Source organism: Electrophorus electricus, chromosome 7 (genome assembly GCF_041902795.1).
Source record: "Electrophorus electricus isolate QZ-2024a chromosome 7, ASM4190279v1, whole genome shotgun sequence".
NCBI lineage: Eukaryota > Metazoa > Chordata > Actinopteri > Gymnotiformes > Gymnotidae > Electrophorus > Electrophorus electricus.
Window position 1 is genome coordinate 35924227 of NC_137503.1, and position 15922 is coordinate 35940148.

The following is a 15922-nucleotide window of genomic DNA, read 5'->3' on the forward strand; positions in this document are numbered from 1 at the left end:
CCATAATCATCAACATTAAAAGAAATGAACGCTTGAATTAGATCGCTCTGTATGTAATGAATCTATATAATATATGAGTTTCACTTTTTGAATTGAATTACTGGCATAAATTAACTTTTCAATGATATTCTCATTTATTTAGATGCCCCTCTATAAAATTAAAAGCAGTTTGTGAGAATTTCAAGTCACTTCTACTCATGTCAAACACATTTGTGTTTGTTCTTTCCAGCAGGATGGATGTCATATTCTCTGTTGGAGGTTGTTCACCTGTAACTCCTCTGTAAATCCAGAAAGAATGAGACTTAAGAACAATGCAACTTCTTTTGTGCCAATCACCTAGGTGTAGGCTCCACTAGATTTTGCTGTTTCTTTATATCTATGAAATATTTGTTAGATAGTTCTACATATACACATTAATTGGGGAAAACAGTACAGACTTTGGTAAATGTAGCTTTAAAATTGTGTTGTAGATTACAGCAGACATAAATAAAGTATTCACATGTATGCAAACCATTCATGAAAATATTCAATCATGTTCCTGCATTGACCAATGGAGAACATGATCTGACACTAGAAAAAACAGTAGTCATCCATCCGCAAATCAATTCTTTATAAAAAATTGGATAAAGCATGCATTTCTGTTGGACTTCACTTACATTTCCAAGAAGTCATTGCTATGGAAATGCATTTGTGTTTAAGTATGAGCACTTGATCAAAGTGCTGAAAGAAGAGCCTTTCTAAAGAATACTACATAAGGCCCAAGACAGCCACATTTTTAATTACATTTTATTTTGGCAGAGTTGGATTGTGATTCACAGTCCACACACACTATGGTGGCTGGGAAGACACATCGCGCTGCAAATACATAAAGCACATTCATCAAAATGACAAAACATGGGCCACATTTCGGAAACGCGGTGAAATTCAGAAAATGCATGCAACTTCAGAAACACTGCAAATTCATTTACAACACAACAGAAGTGCTGTTTTCAGAGGACACGAAGTGGGGGTGGTCTTCAATGAGACCAGCGGGAAGCAGCAACAACTAAGTGAAAAGTATGTTTTTCGGTTACCACAGTTTTACCAATTCAGGCTCTGTTTAAATACTTGGCTAGCTAGCTAAAATAGCTAGCTACTATTTTACAATCCCATTCAACCTAATGAGATGCTGCATAATACAACTCTGGTTTCTGGCTAAATACCTACAATTAGAGTGTTTTGTATGCATGTATCTATAAGCATCACACTTCAGATAAGATAAGAACAAGATGGTTGACCAGAATGACCAATGGCCAAACTAGTTGCCCAGTATAATCAGATTGAGATTTGACCAGTATGACCCTGCTGCTCGATCATACTGATTGAATAGCTTGGTCAAGATGTTTAGGCCGCTGGGTCCGCTGTCTAGTTGGAAATTGTAGTGTATCAGCTAAACCATCAAACTTGAACCAAACATAGCCTTTTCTGGTCTACCAGTTTATTCAGTTGGTTTCACAGCATAAGGTACATCTGTTGCCTGGAAGTCCAGCTTTTCAAATATCTTGACCATATTAGATCATCTGACACCAGCAAATTAGTTGGATTTTGTAGCTAGGGCTGTAGCATGCCTGTTACTGAGGTCACAGTTTACCATAGATATACACATAACTATTCTAACAGTGCAAAAAAATAATAATAGAAAAGTAATAACAATTTAGGTATTTAAAGAAAACAATAGAATTCATGAAATAGAATGTCCCTACAATTTGCACATCCTAAAGACATCGCCTATTCTAAACTGTAAATATTACAATGTCAATGTTCATTCCAGAATGTTTGGTCAGTGTACTCTTGTATTAAATGTTGCATACACTTACAGAGCATTATATTTCCATTTTCTTCTGTTTTCAGATCACAATGTTTTGTCGTTTCTGTTGCTTCAGATTGGAACAAACACCAGTTTTGCAGCTCTTGTGGATGTAATGTACAGTTTTTAGAAGAGGCCAAATCTGCACTGTCTATATCTACAGATGGAGACTGTGGACCATCTCATGGCACCTGTATAGGTTTAATAAGTTAATACATGTGCCATTGTCAAAGGTACTGTTTTGTGCAGCATGAATAAGTGAGCTAGTAACAAACCTCTCACAGGTCATTTTCGGTGCAGGCTGTATGTATATATTATACATTTCAGTGTATTATACATGTATATATTATACATTTCAGTGTATAAACCATTGATGTAATTAAACCAAAAATTATCTGTATACTACTTGCTCAAAGACTAAAGCTAACAGTATGTGTTTGGAAAATAGGTGGTGTTGAGGTAACTAAAAAAGGCTTAACTAAATTTTTATTTTACTAAATCTAGGCCCATATTCTTAAAGCTTCTCAAAGTATGAGTGCTAACCTAAGATCATATTTTTGTCTTATTTACAACACTGACATAAACAAATCCTAGATCAGCTTTGAGAAGCTTGATGAATATGTACCCCGATTAAATCATCTCCATATAATATTTAAATGCTTATTGTAAAATTATTAATGAAAATATAACTTAAGATCAGTTATTTTTAAGGTGAATTTTAGAAAATTCTTAGTGTATGAACATTATCTTCATGAATTAGATATCCAATGCTACATCTGTTAGTGAGCTACAATTGTGCACAGATAAACTCAAGCCTGCTCCAGACCACAGGATGTTTCCACTTCATGAAGATACTGGCATACAAGGAGAACATCATCCATGATTATATTAAATGATATTTCATCTATTGCAACCATTTCTCCATTCAGAGGTATTTTTATGTGTTGTGTTCTGTGTTCATATATTGTGTGATGTATAGGTATACTTTGCACTTTGTTGTGCTTAGCTGAGAATTTCCTTGTGTTGTGTACAGCATCAGCATAACAACCATACTGGAATTATTAGTTTTCATTTTCTCTATTTTCAGTAGATGCCAAGGAAAAGCCTTTGCACATATAATAGAGGTGTTTTTGCAAGAAATCAAACAAAGATCATGTAACTTTTGCTATGCTTCTCACTATGTTACAGTATCTATAAATATATAAATGTAAAAAAATATATGTTTTTTATTTATTAATATTATATATATATATATATTTTAATTTATTTGTTTATTTTTTTGTCTTCTAAGATTTTTTCAGTTCCTTTTTGTATTTACTATTTCAGCAGGTGCTCATGCATTGGTTTAACAGTGTCTAGAATGTTGGCTAAATGTTATTTTTTATGTGTTTATAAGTTATTGTATGCTATTTTGTTTCTATATTTTAGAACAGCATCCATTACTCTTCAAGCCTTTTATGTACTATACTGAAACCAAGCTGACTGCAGATGCTATAGAAAACATGTGAAGCTTGGAGATTGGAGAAACTACCTCCTATATGTACAGGGTATTAAATGTTGGACTATTACGATATGAACAGGTTCTTAAGAAGTGGATGTGGATCCTTAATTTTAGACTTTTTGAGGGATTGTGGCAGTTTTTTTGTTCCTACCTTGGAGTGAATGCGTAACATGTTGTGTCAGATGGAAATAAATCAAATGTGGGTTGTTAACTACCAGAGAACACCCTGCAAGACACCTGCCCTCAATGTGTGATTTGAGGGTTGATATTAGTTATAAGATTTGAACTGTGTACTTCAGTATTACCCACATCCTTTGTTTTTTTTTCAGCAGCCTTTGCCCATTTACTTTTAGAAAACAAGATGGGCCTCTCCTTTCTGGATGTGCTGATGTTCTGAATATCAGCACATCCTGAAAAGTTAAAGGAGGTTCCTGCAGCAATAAGTACCTGGGCAAGTACCTGTGAAAACACAATCAAAACCCCAATCTCACAAAGTGATGAAGACTTTCAAGAAGCTTTGTAATCCAGAATTCTTCTGGGTTTGGCTTTCCGTAAAGGAAAAAAATCTAAGGAAAACCAAGATTCACTTTAAAGTTACCTCTTACTAAGAAGGATTGATCAAATGGTTTATATTTTGTTGTTCTAAATAGCTATAAGTGGGTATAGACATACATTTGTTTTGGCTGTGTTCAACATAAGGATACAAGTACCTTTTTCATTTTTCAGTTTTATATACGTGTCATTTTTTTATGTTTAATTCTTTTTTGGCATTGAGTGAAAGCACTTGTAGACATATATATATATATATATATATATATATATATATATATATATATATATATATATATATATATATATGTATGTGTGCAGTAAGTATATAAAACTGAACCTATATAAAATCTATTTTAATTTCATCTATATTTTAAGGAATTGCATAAAAGCACTTGTAGAGGTATTGATTTATGTTGGAGAAAACTGCTAAAGTTTACCAGCAAATTTTTTCAAGTTATACTAAAGACGTTTTTAAAATCTGAAACCTTGTTATTTTACCTTAAAGTCCAGACAGACTGTTCAGTGTGATGTAACCATCTCCTGCCTTTGCAAGTCCTCAAAATGATGCAGAATTTCATCATCATCTCCACAAGGAGCACACAAGGGAGTTCTGAGCCTCAGGAAATCCTTTAGGTTCAGGTTTGATGGTTTAGCTGATACACTACAATGACCAACTAGACAGCAGGTCCAGCAGCATAAACAATTTGACCAAGATATTTTACCTGTATAATCCAGCAGCATGAGCATACTGGTCAAAACTCAATCTGATTGGGCCACCAGTTTGGTTATTGGTCATGCTGGTCAATTATCTTGTTCTTATCTTATCTGAAGTGTGATGCTTATAGCTACATGTATACAAAACACTCTAATTGTATGTATTAAGCCAGAAACCAGAGTTGTATTATGCAGCATCTCATTGGGTTAAATGAGATTGTAAAATAGTAGCTATCAAGGCAGGTATTTAGACCGAACCTGAATTAGTAAAACCGTGGTAACTGAAACATTTATTTTACAATTGGTTGTTGCTGCTGCCCTAGTTCTTAAGTGTGATATTTATAGTGCATACAAAATGTGATTTGACATAAATAATTTAATTGTAGGTATTTGGCTAGAAACTAGAGTTGTATTATACAGTTTGTTATTAGGTTGAATGGAATTGTAAAATAGTAGCTAGGGTGACCTCTGTGTTCTATCCCACTCAACTTAACTTTTGCTGGGCAGGGGTGCATCAGCAGGGAGTAACAATTACTTTTAGCACGTCTAGCTTGAGTCCTATTGATTTTTCCTCCACAATTTGGCATAGTCGGCAGGATTGCACAGCTCCGTACCCTGCAACTGAGAGGGAGACATCCCTGAGGAAAAAAGATAAATATCCTCATCTCCAAAACCCCATATTTGAAGGGAAAAAGGAGTTCCAGAGGCGGGATCTGGACTTCTGCAATCAACCATAGAGTGAACCGAGGGTAAGGCAGATACGGTGGCTGTTGTAGGGAGGTCTGGGACCTCGAGGGTCTGGGACCTGGCGCAGTGTGATGACACTGGGGCAAAAAGTGTAGACTCCAAAAAGTGGACTGTAAGGAAACAGTGGCACTGGAGTCCCCTCCCATTGATGGACACAAGTGGTAAAGAGTTAACTCCGACGAGCCGCGGATCAGGGCCACTTGGGAAAGTTTGTTTTAGTATGGAGGATGACAGTGTCAGTGTTGTGCGGATGACCGAAGCCAACTGACGTAGAGTAAGTAGTAAATAACTTTCTAATATTGGTATGAAATTGATTGTTTGATGCCTCTGATTGTGTAGAAAAAAAGAAAAAGAGTAATATTATTATTAATCTGTAACACCAATAACACATTTTATTGATGTTTTGATTTTGATTTTATTATTGATGCAGTGATGGGTAACAATAAAAGTAAGACACCAAAAGCTGAAACAGCTGCACCATCAGGGTGTCAGCCTTGAAAATGGAAGTCACAGTTATGTACAGACATGAGAATAAATATGGACCAGACGTAACGGCTCAAATAGCATTATGGAGTAAATGTGGGTTTCCATTGGGAGGTTGTATGGGGATAAATAAACTAAGACGTATACAGTATAATTTGAGGGAGGCAGAAAAGAAAAGACTAATTACAGTCAATTAGGGAGCATGGGAGAATTGGATGGGGGAGGCAGAAGAGAGAGAAAGGAAAAAGAGGGAGGGGGATGTTAACCCCATGTTTCAGATGCTTCAGTCCGTGCAGGTTTCCAAGGTTGAAAACTCCTGCCCACCTATGCCTCGCGCTCCACCGGTAGCAGCGACCCCTGCAGTGCCCGCCCCACCAGCTCAACCGCCAGCCGAAGAGGAATGAGGGGCTGTGACAGGAGCTGCAGCACCGGGAATGAGCCAAGAGCCAAGGCAACTCAGGCCGAGGCCAAAGCAAGACACTCTGGCGATGGTGACGCAAGACTATTCCAAAGTCTCTCCCCCAGCCTACCCAGGATGACCCAGACCTTATGACGATCCCATTGCAGCCGTGCTTCATGAACGGTCTGCAAGACGAAATCAGAAAAGAGGTATGCAAGCTATGTGTCGGGTGGAAAATGGCCCACATGAGCACTATCGAGTAGTATGCCATCCACTCTGAAAAACAGCTGAGAACTGTATCAGAGAAAAAACAAACAAGGAAAGAGAATGAGGCACAATGTATCAAACTGTCACAGGACAAAGAGGCAGAGGCCGTGGTCGAGGACAAGGCCGTGGAAGAGGAAGAAGAAGAGGGGGCTATGAGCAGGACAACATTGAAACAGATGACTGATGCTACACATGTGGAAAGAAAGGGCACTTCGCAAGAGACTGTAAAACATGGAAGGAGATGGGCTGTAATGAGGAAGCAGACTAAGGGGCAGAGTTGGGGATGGGTCAACCGCAGCTACAGATAAGAGCGCACACACACACACATCATGCACACAGCACCCTCCCAGTACACACACACCACATTCTCTCTCCCTCATATCTGAAGTATACCGCACCTCCTTAGTCGTGTTTGCCACAACTATCCCTAACAGTGCAGGGTATACGTATGTCATTCCTGGTGGATGCAGGCACTGCTAAATCTGTAATTCAGGCTAGGGAATTAGACATTCCGTTATCTGGGAAAACATTGACTACAGTAGGGGCCACTAGACACACTGCCCTAGAACATTACTCACACCATCTCCCTTGCCAAACTGAAGGGGGTTGAAATTTCACCCATGCATTCTTTATGTCCACAATGTGTCCAGTAAATCTGATAGGATGAGTTTTCATGCACAAGCTATGCATCATAATCAAGTCCAAACCAAAGGGCCTAAAGGTAATCGAGCCAACAGCGCAACAGATGTACTCTGACAAAATTGAACCACTGTACTCATACTAGTGGCTGATTGCGCAGGAACCCACCAGAACTGACTATGTCAGATATCCTCAAACAAAGTGAACAAAAAGGTGTAGAAGTAATGAAACTAGAAAATCTGCACTGTACCGCATCTGTGTCCAGAGGCCTGATCATGAATATGAAAAGGAGTGGTTTGGCAAGGAGCTCCCAGCAGAGGCAATTTGTCTTGATTATGTGTATTGGGGAAAGGGGAAGTGTGCAGCCTCAGTGATACTAACTGAAGGGCCACCTACTCACCAAAAGGAGTGTTTTGCCATGGTACTTTCACATCCTCATGTGTCAATCACAAAACCAAGAGGCCTCAAATAGGAAAATTTGGGGCCTTGGGTAAGAGCAGAACAGGAAGGTACATGGGAAATTAATGAGCAGGGAGAGGAGGTAAATAGCTGCATGGGAACAAGAAGACAAAAGGTGCAATTTACCCTCAAGGTTAAAAGACATGTAGAGGTGGTAGAAAAACACAAGGGAAAGCAGGAACAGGCTTCCATTCCTCTTCCTGAATCCCCCCTCCTAAGAAAGGTTCCTAATGTGTTGTGGGCATGAGGGAAGAATGATGTAGGGTTGATTAAAGGGGTAACACCAGTAAAAATCACAACTAAGTCAGATTACAGGCCCAAGCAATGTCAGTATGCCCTGAAACCAGAAGCCATAGAAGGCATTAAACCAGTGTTCAAAGACCTCCTGGATGCAGGAGTGATAGTGCCATGCCCAGATTCACCTGTATGAACACGAATTTTCCCTGTTAAAAAACTAGGTCGTAATGAATTGAGGTTTGTACAGGACCTCTAAGCAGTCAATACAGCAATTAGACAAAGAGCAACAAACGTCCCAAACCCGCACAAATCCTCTCATCTATACCAGACGATAGTAAATGGTTCACCATCGTGGACCTAGCTAACGCATTTTTCAGTATTCCAGTGCATAGGGATAGCCAGTATTAGTTTGCCTTTCAGTTCGAGGGAAAAACTTATACGTTCACACGCTTGTGTCAGGGGTATTTTGGAAAAAATACTGCTTTGTTATTTGCGTGTATTGTGTTTTCTAAATGGGTGCAAGTGTTTCCTACAAGGAAGCAGGACGTTGAGGTGGTGGCAAAAGCTTTGTTGACCGAAATTATTCCCAGGTGGGGAATTCCCAACAGAATCTCCAGCGACAATGGTACCCCATTCATGATTCAGGCATTATACATGCTAAGCAAATACTATAGCATAGACATGTGCCAGCATTGTGCCTACCACCCTGCTAGTGGTGGAGCAGTGGAAAGGGAAAATGGCACACTCAAATCCAAATTGGCAAAAACATGTAAGGAGACGAGCCTGGCATGGAGTAAGACGCTCCCACTGGTGCTCATGAGCATGAGGATGGTGCCAAAAACAAAACATGGTCTTAGCCCATATGAGATTCTGTTAAGATGCCCACCAAATGCAGGATTTGGAGGAATGGGAGCAATTAACCAGCTGGAAGGAGCCATATCTGATGTCATGCTTTCTTGTTGTGCTAGACTGCAGGAATCTCTTTTTCAGGTCTGGTTCCAGGTACTGCAGAAGCAGACAGACCACTCCATGACCTGAAATCTAGAGACTGGATGGTGATTAAGGACCTTAGAAGAAGCCGGTGGAACAAACCACGGTGGCTGGGACCAGCGCAGGATCTCCTGACTACTCACACTGTTGTTAAAGTCCAAGGAAGGAAAACTTGGATGCACGTATCGCATTGTAAAATAGCTCCTGATCCTGAAGGGTGATAAAGTAACCAATCTAAGGGGGGAGCAGGGAGGAAAACGCCATGTGCTGCCCTCTCGTCCTGAGCGTCAGTAACCTCAAACTGTCGGGAAATTCGGTGCAAGGCAACCAGGGCACAGTGGAGACCGGGGGTGGGGGATAGTGAGTAGTGACCTCAGGATTTTCAGTCAAAGAAAAGATTGAATTGGAAAATGTTATTCCAGAAATAAATGATCTACCAAAGAGCTAACATGCTGTTAAGAGTTGTGTTCAAATGTACTCTCAGCAGGAGACCATCCCTTACAGAGTCTTGAACTTGATCAAATTAAGAAAATGAAATATGATAACTGATATTTATGAGATATATACGAATGTGATTTAAATGCACTGAAGTTGGAAGGCAATACATGATATTTTTAAAAATGAGAACTCATGGCAGCCACCAATAGTTGAATGGGAGATCTCTTGAACCAAAATCAAATACTCTACCACTTTGATATACCATCAACCTACTTCAAAGCTGAGGAAACTCAGGTTATCAAAAAAGCAATCTCTGGGTACTCGAAAGAAATATATTTTCACAGAATGCACACTAGACCTATTAGTCTGAAAAAAAGAAGAAAATGTCACAAGATATCTACAACGGAAGGTATTCAAATTTTTCCAAGTTGAGACTATCAGTGAGTAAAAGTTGCATAGTGCATATGAAAATATCAAATAGGCACAGGTTGTCTCAATCTTGCTGCAAGAGAGCATCAAGAAGTGACATAAGAATCTGCAGATCTGCAGACAGCATTCACGAACAATGAGCTATACTTCTATAAAAGAGCAGTGTTCAGGATTGATTTTATCAACACACCAGGGCGTATTCAGTGGTGACATTTGTATAAATGTATTAAAATAGCAGAAGATATCTATATCTGACTTCTAAGTTATTGCATTTTTTCGTTAGGCTGCACTGTAATTGCAAAATCGTTTCAAGCGCATGTTCCAATGTTAAGCAGAAAATAGGATTCTGAAGATTTTGATGAAATAGCAACCAATTATGCAGTAGTGACCTCTGGATTTCCAATCAAAGTAAAGATTGCATTGGAACATCTTATTCCTGAATCAAATGATCTTTCACTGATCTCATGTCCTGTTAAGGGCTGTTTTTGTTTATACTCCCATGAGCACATCATCCCTTACAGAGTCCTGACCTTGATCAAATTTAAAAAATGGAATATGCTTACTGACACTGAAGTTACTGGAATTTTTTTAAATGTTATATAAATGCACTAAAGTTGCATGGCAATACATGATATTTTTAGAAATAAGAAATCATTGCAGCCACAAGGGGGCACCCAGAGTTGAACTGGGGACCTCTTGATCTGCAGTCAAATGCTCTACCACTGAGCTATACCCCCATTGAAAGGCATCTCTGAGGTCACTCAATTGACCGCAAAAGCAGTACTTGGGTGCCCAAGTGCATGTTCCAATGTCAAGCAGCCAAAGGGATTGTCAAGATTGCATTGAGATAGCATGCAATTATGCAGTAGTAACCTCAGAATCATCAGTCAAAGAAAAGATTGAATTTGAACATTTTATTCCAGAATCAAATTGTCTGCCACTGAGCTAACATGCTGTAAAGAGTTGTATTCACATTCACTGTCATGTGGACATCATCCCCTACTGAGTCTTGAACTTGATCAAATTAAGAAAGGGAAATATGATTACTGACTGAAGTTACTGGTCTTTTTGGGAATGTGATGTAAATGCATTAAAGTTGCGTGTTGGATGGCAGTACAATATATTTTTAAAAAGCCCTCACCTCAGACACTACGAAGCACCCAAAGTTAAACTGGAGACCTCTTGAACCAAAATCAAATACTCTACCACTAAGAAATTCCATGAACATACTTCAAAGCTGAGGAAGCTCAGGATACCAAGAAAGCAATCGCTGGGTACCCCAAAGAAATATATTTTCACAGAATGCACATTACATCGTTTAATCTGAAAAAGAGAAGAAAATGTGACAAGATATCTGCAATGGCAGGTATTCACATTTTTCCGAGTTGATACTATCAGTGAGTAAAAGTTGCATAGTGCATACCGAAATGTCAAGGAGGACCAGGCTATCTCACTCTTGCTACAACTGAGCACCCAGAATTGACCTGCTCATCTGCAGACAGCATTTATGACCACTGGGCTATAATTCTTTTAAGACCTGTGTTCAGGATTGATTTTATCAACACACCAGGCCTTATTCAGTGGTGACAATTGTGTAAACGTATTAAAATAGCAGAAGATATCTATATTTGACTTCTAAGTTATTGTATGTTTTCCTTAGGGTGCACTGTAATTGCAAAAGTTTTGTCAAGCAAATTTTCCAAAGTCAAGCAACCAATAGCATTCTGAAGATTTTGATGAAATAGCAACCAATTATGCAGTAGTGACCTCTGGATTTCCAATCAAAGTAAAGATTGCATTGGAACATCTTATTCCTGACTCAAATGATCTTTCACTGATCTCACGTCCTGTTAAGGGCTTTGTACGTTTATACTCCCATGAGCACATCATCCCTTACAGAGTCCTGAACTTGATCAAATTTAAAAAATGGAATATGCTTACTGACACTGAAGTTACTGGAATTTTTTTGAATGTTATATAAATGCACTAAAGTTGCATGGCAATACATGATATTTTTAGAAATAAGAAATCATTGGAGCCACAAGGGGACACCCAGAGTTGAACTGGGGACCTCTTGATCTGCAGTCAAATGCTCTACCACTGAGCTATACCCCCATTGAAAGCCATTTCTGAGGTCACTCAATTGACCGTAAAAGCAGTACTTGGGTGCCCAAGTGCATGTTCCAATGTCAAGCAGCCAAAGGGATTGTCAAGATTGCATTGAGATAGCATCCAATTATGCAGTAGTAACCTCAGGATCATCAGTCAAAGAAAAGATTGTATTTGAACATTTCATTCCAGAATCAAATTATCTGCCACTGAGCTAACATGCTGTAATGAGTTGTATTCACATTCACTGTCATGTGGACATCATCCCCTACTGAGTCTTGATCTTGATCAAATTAAGAAAGGGAAATATGATTACTGACTCTGAAGTTATTGGTCTTTTTGGGAATGTGATGTAAATGCATTAAAGTTACGTGTTGGATGGCAGTAGAATATTTTTTTAAAAAGTACTTCACCTCAGACACTAGGGAGCACCAATTGTTAAACTGGAGACGTCTTGAACCAAAATCAAATACTCTACCACTAAGAAATTCCATGAACATACTTCAAAGCTGAGGAAGCTCAGGATAACCAAGAAAGCAATCGCTGGGTACCCCAAAGAAATATATTTTCACAGAATGCACATTACATCTTTTAATCTGAAAAAGAGAAGAAAATGTGACAAGATATCTGCAATGGCAGGTATTCACATTTTTCCGAGTTGATACTATCAGTGAGTAAAAGTTGCATAGTGCATACCGAAATGTCAAGGAGGACCAGGCAATCTCACTTTTGCTACAACTGAGCACCCAGAATTGACCTGCTCATCTGCAGACAGCATTTATGACCACTGGGCTATAATTCTTTTAAGAGCTGTGTTCAGGATTGATTTTTTCAACACACCAGGGCTTATTCAGTGGTGACAATTGTGTAAACGTATTAAAATAGCAGAAGATATCTATATTTGACATCTAAGTTATTGCATGTTTTCCTTAGGGTGCACTGTAATTGCAAACGTTTTCTCTAGCAAATTTTCCAAAGTCGAGCAGCCAATAGCATTCTGAAGATTTTGATGAAATAGCAACCAATTATGCAGTAGTGACCTCTGGATTTCCAATCAAAGCAAAGATTGCTTGGGAACATCTTATTCCTGAATCAAATGATCTTTCACTGATCTCACGTCCTGTTAAGGGCTTTGTACGTTTATACTCCCATGAGCACATCATCCCTTACAGAGTCCTGAACTTGATCAAATTTTAAAAAATGCAATACGCTTACTGACACTGAAGTTACTGGAATTTTTTTGAATGTTATATAAATGCACTAAAGTTGCATGGCAATACATGATATTTTTAGAAATAAGAAATCATTGGAGCCACAAGGGGGCACCCAGAGTTGAACTGGGGACCTCTTGATCTGCAGTCAAATGCTCTACCACTGAGCTATACCCCCATTGAAAGGCATTTCTGAGGTCACTCAATTGACCGCAAAAGCAGTACATGGGTGCCCAAGTGCATGTTCCAATGTCAAGCAGCCAAAGGGATTGTCAAGATTGCATTGAGATAGCATCCAATTATGCAGTAGTAACCTCAGGATCATCAGTCAAAGAAAAGATTGTATTTGAACATTTCATTCCAGAATCAAATTATCTGCCACTGAGCTAACATGCTGTAATGAGTTGTATTCACATTCACTGTCATGTGGACATCATCCCCTACTGAGTCTTGATCTTGATCAAATTAAGAAAGGGAAATATGATTACTGACTCTGAAGTTACTGGTCTTTTTGGGAATGTGATGTAAATGCATTAAAGTTACGTGTTGGATGGCAGTAGAATATTTTTTTTAAAAAGCACTTCACCTCAGACACTAGGGAGCACCAATAGTGAAACTGGAGACCTCTTGAAACAAAATCAAATACTCTACCATTAAGAAATTCCATGAACATACTTCAAAGCTGAGGAAGCTCAGGATACCAAGAAAGCAATCGCTGGGTACCCCAAAGAAATATATTTTCACAGAATGCACATTACATCTTTTAATCTGAAAAAGAGAAGAAAATGTGACAAGATATCTGCAATGGCAGGTATTCAAATTTTTCCGAGTTGATACTATCAGTGAGTAAAAGTTGCATAATCCGTACCGAAATGTCAAGGAGGACCAGGCTATCTCACTCTTGCTACAAGTGAGCACCCAGAATTGACCTGCTCATCTGCAGACAGCATTTATGACCACTGGGCTATAATTCTTTTAAGAGCTGTATTCAGGATTGATTTTTTCAACACACCAGGGCTTATTCAGTGGTGACAATTGTGTAAACGTATTAAAATAGCAGAAGATATCTATATTTGACATCTAAGTTATTGCATGTTTTCCTTAGGGTGCACTGTAATTGCAAACGTTTTCTCAAGCAAATTTTCCAAAGTCAAGCAACCAATAGCATTCTGAAGATTTTGATGAAATAGCAACCAATTATGCAGTAGTGACCTCTGGATTTCCAATCAAAGTAAAGATTGCTTGGGAACATCTTATTCCTGAATCAAATGATCTTTCACTGATCTCACGTCCTGTTAAGGGCTTTGTATGTTTATACTCCCATGAGCACATCATCCCTTACAGAGTCCTGAACTTGATCAAATTTAAAAAAATGCAATATGCTTACTGACACTGAAGTTACTGGAATTTTTTTGAATGTGATATAAATGCACTAAAGTTGCATGGCAATACATGATATTTTTAGAAATAAGAAATCATTGCAGCCACAAGGGGGCACCCAGAGTTGAACTGGGGACCTCTTGATCTGCAGTCAAATGCACTACCACTGAGCTATACCACCATTGAAAGCCGTCTCTGAGGTCACTCAATTGACCGCAAAAGCAGTACTTGGGTGCCCAAGTGCATGTTCCAATGTCAAGCAGCCAAAGGGATTGTCAAGATTGCATTGAGATAGCATGCAATTATGCAGTAGTAACCTCAGAATCATCAGTCAAAGAAAAGATTGAATTTGAACATTTTATTCCAGAATCAAATTGTCTGCCACTGAGCTAACATGCTGTAAAGAGTTGTATTCACATTCACTGTCATGTGGACATCATCCCCTACTGAGTCTTGAACTTGATCAAATTAAGAAAGGGAAATATGTTTACTGACTCTGAAGTTACTGGTCTTTTTGGGAATGTGATGTAAATGCATTAAAGTTGCTTGTTGGATGGCAGTAGAATATTTTTTTAAAAAGCACTTCACCTCAGACACTAGGGAGCACCAATAGTTAAACTGGAAACCTCTTGAACCAAAATCAAATACTCTACCACTAAGAAATTCCATGAACATACTTCAAAGCTGAGGAATCTCAGGATACCAAGAAAGCAATCGCTGGGTACCCCAAAGAAATATATTTTCTCAGAATGCACATTACATCTTTTAATCTGAAAAAGAGAAGAAAATGTGACAAGATATCTGCAATGGCAGGTATTCAAATTTTTCCGAGTTGATACTATCAGTGAGTAAAAGTTGCATAGTGCATACCGAAATGTCAAGGAGGACCAGGCTATCTCACTCTTGCTACAAGTGAGCACCCAGAATTGACCTGCTCATCTGCAGACAGCATTTATGATCACTGGGCTGTAATTCTTTTAAGACCTGTGTTCAGGATTGATTTTATCAACACACCAGGCCTTATTCAGTGGTGACAATTGTGTAAACGTATTAAAATAGCAGAAGATATCTATATTTGACTTCTAAGTTATTGTATGTTTTCCTTAGGGTGCACTGTAATTGCAAAAGTTTTGTCAAGCAAATTTTCCAAAGTCAAGCAACCAATAGCATTCTGAAGATTTTGATGAAATAGCAACCAATTATGCAGTAGTGACCTCTGGATTTCCAATCAAAGTAAAGATTGCATTGGAACATCTTATTCCTGACTCAAATGATCTTTCACTGATCTCACGTCCTGTTAAGGGCTTTGTACGTTTATACTCCCATGAGCACATCATCCCTTACAGAGTCCTGAACTTGATCAAATTTAAAAAATGGAATATGCTTACTGACACTGAAGTTACTGGAATTTTTTTGAATGTTATATAAATGCACTAAAGTTGCATGGCAATACATGATATTTTTAGAAATAAAAAATCATTCCAGCCACAAGGGGGCACCCAGAGGTGAACTGGGGACCT

General features: G+C 38.6%; 4 non-coding genes across 4 annotated transcripts; all 4 read right to left on the reverse strand.

Moving 5' to 3' along the window:
• Positions 1–10367: 10367 nt before the first annotated feature.
• trnac-gca (transfer RNA cysteine (anticodon GCA)) lies at positions 10368–10439 on the reverse strand. The gene has a single exon. It is a non-coding gene; the product is annotated as a tRNA-Cys (tRNA).
• Positions 10440–11745: 1306 nt separating this feature from the next.
• trnac-gca (transfer RNA cysteine (anticodon GCA)) lies at positions 11746–11817 on the reverse strand. The gene has a single exon. It is a non-coding gene; the product is annotated as a tRNA-Cys (tRNA).
• Positions 11818–13128: 1311 nt separating this feature from the next.
• trnac-gca (transfer RNA cysteine (anticodon GCA)) lies at positions 13129–13200 on the reverse strand. The gene has a single exon. It is a non-coding gene; the product is annotated as a tRNA-Cys (tRNA).
• Positions 13201–14511: 1311 nt separating this feature from the next.
• Positions 14512–14583, reverse strand: trnac-gca (transfer RNA cysteine (anticodon GCA)). The gene has a single exon. It is a non-coding gene; the product is annotated as a tRNA-Cys (tRNA).
• Positions 14584–15922: the final 1339 nt, after the last annotated feature.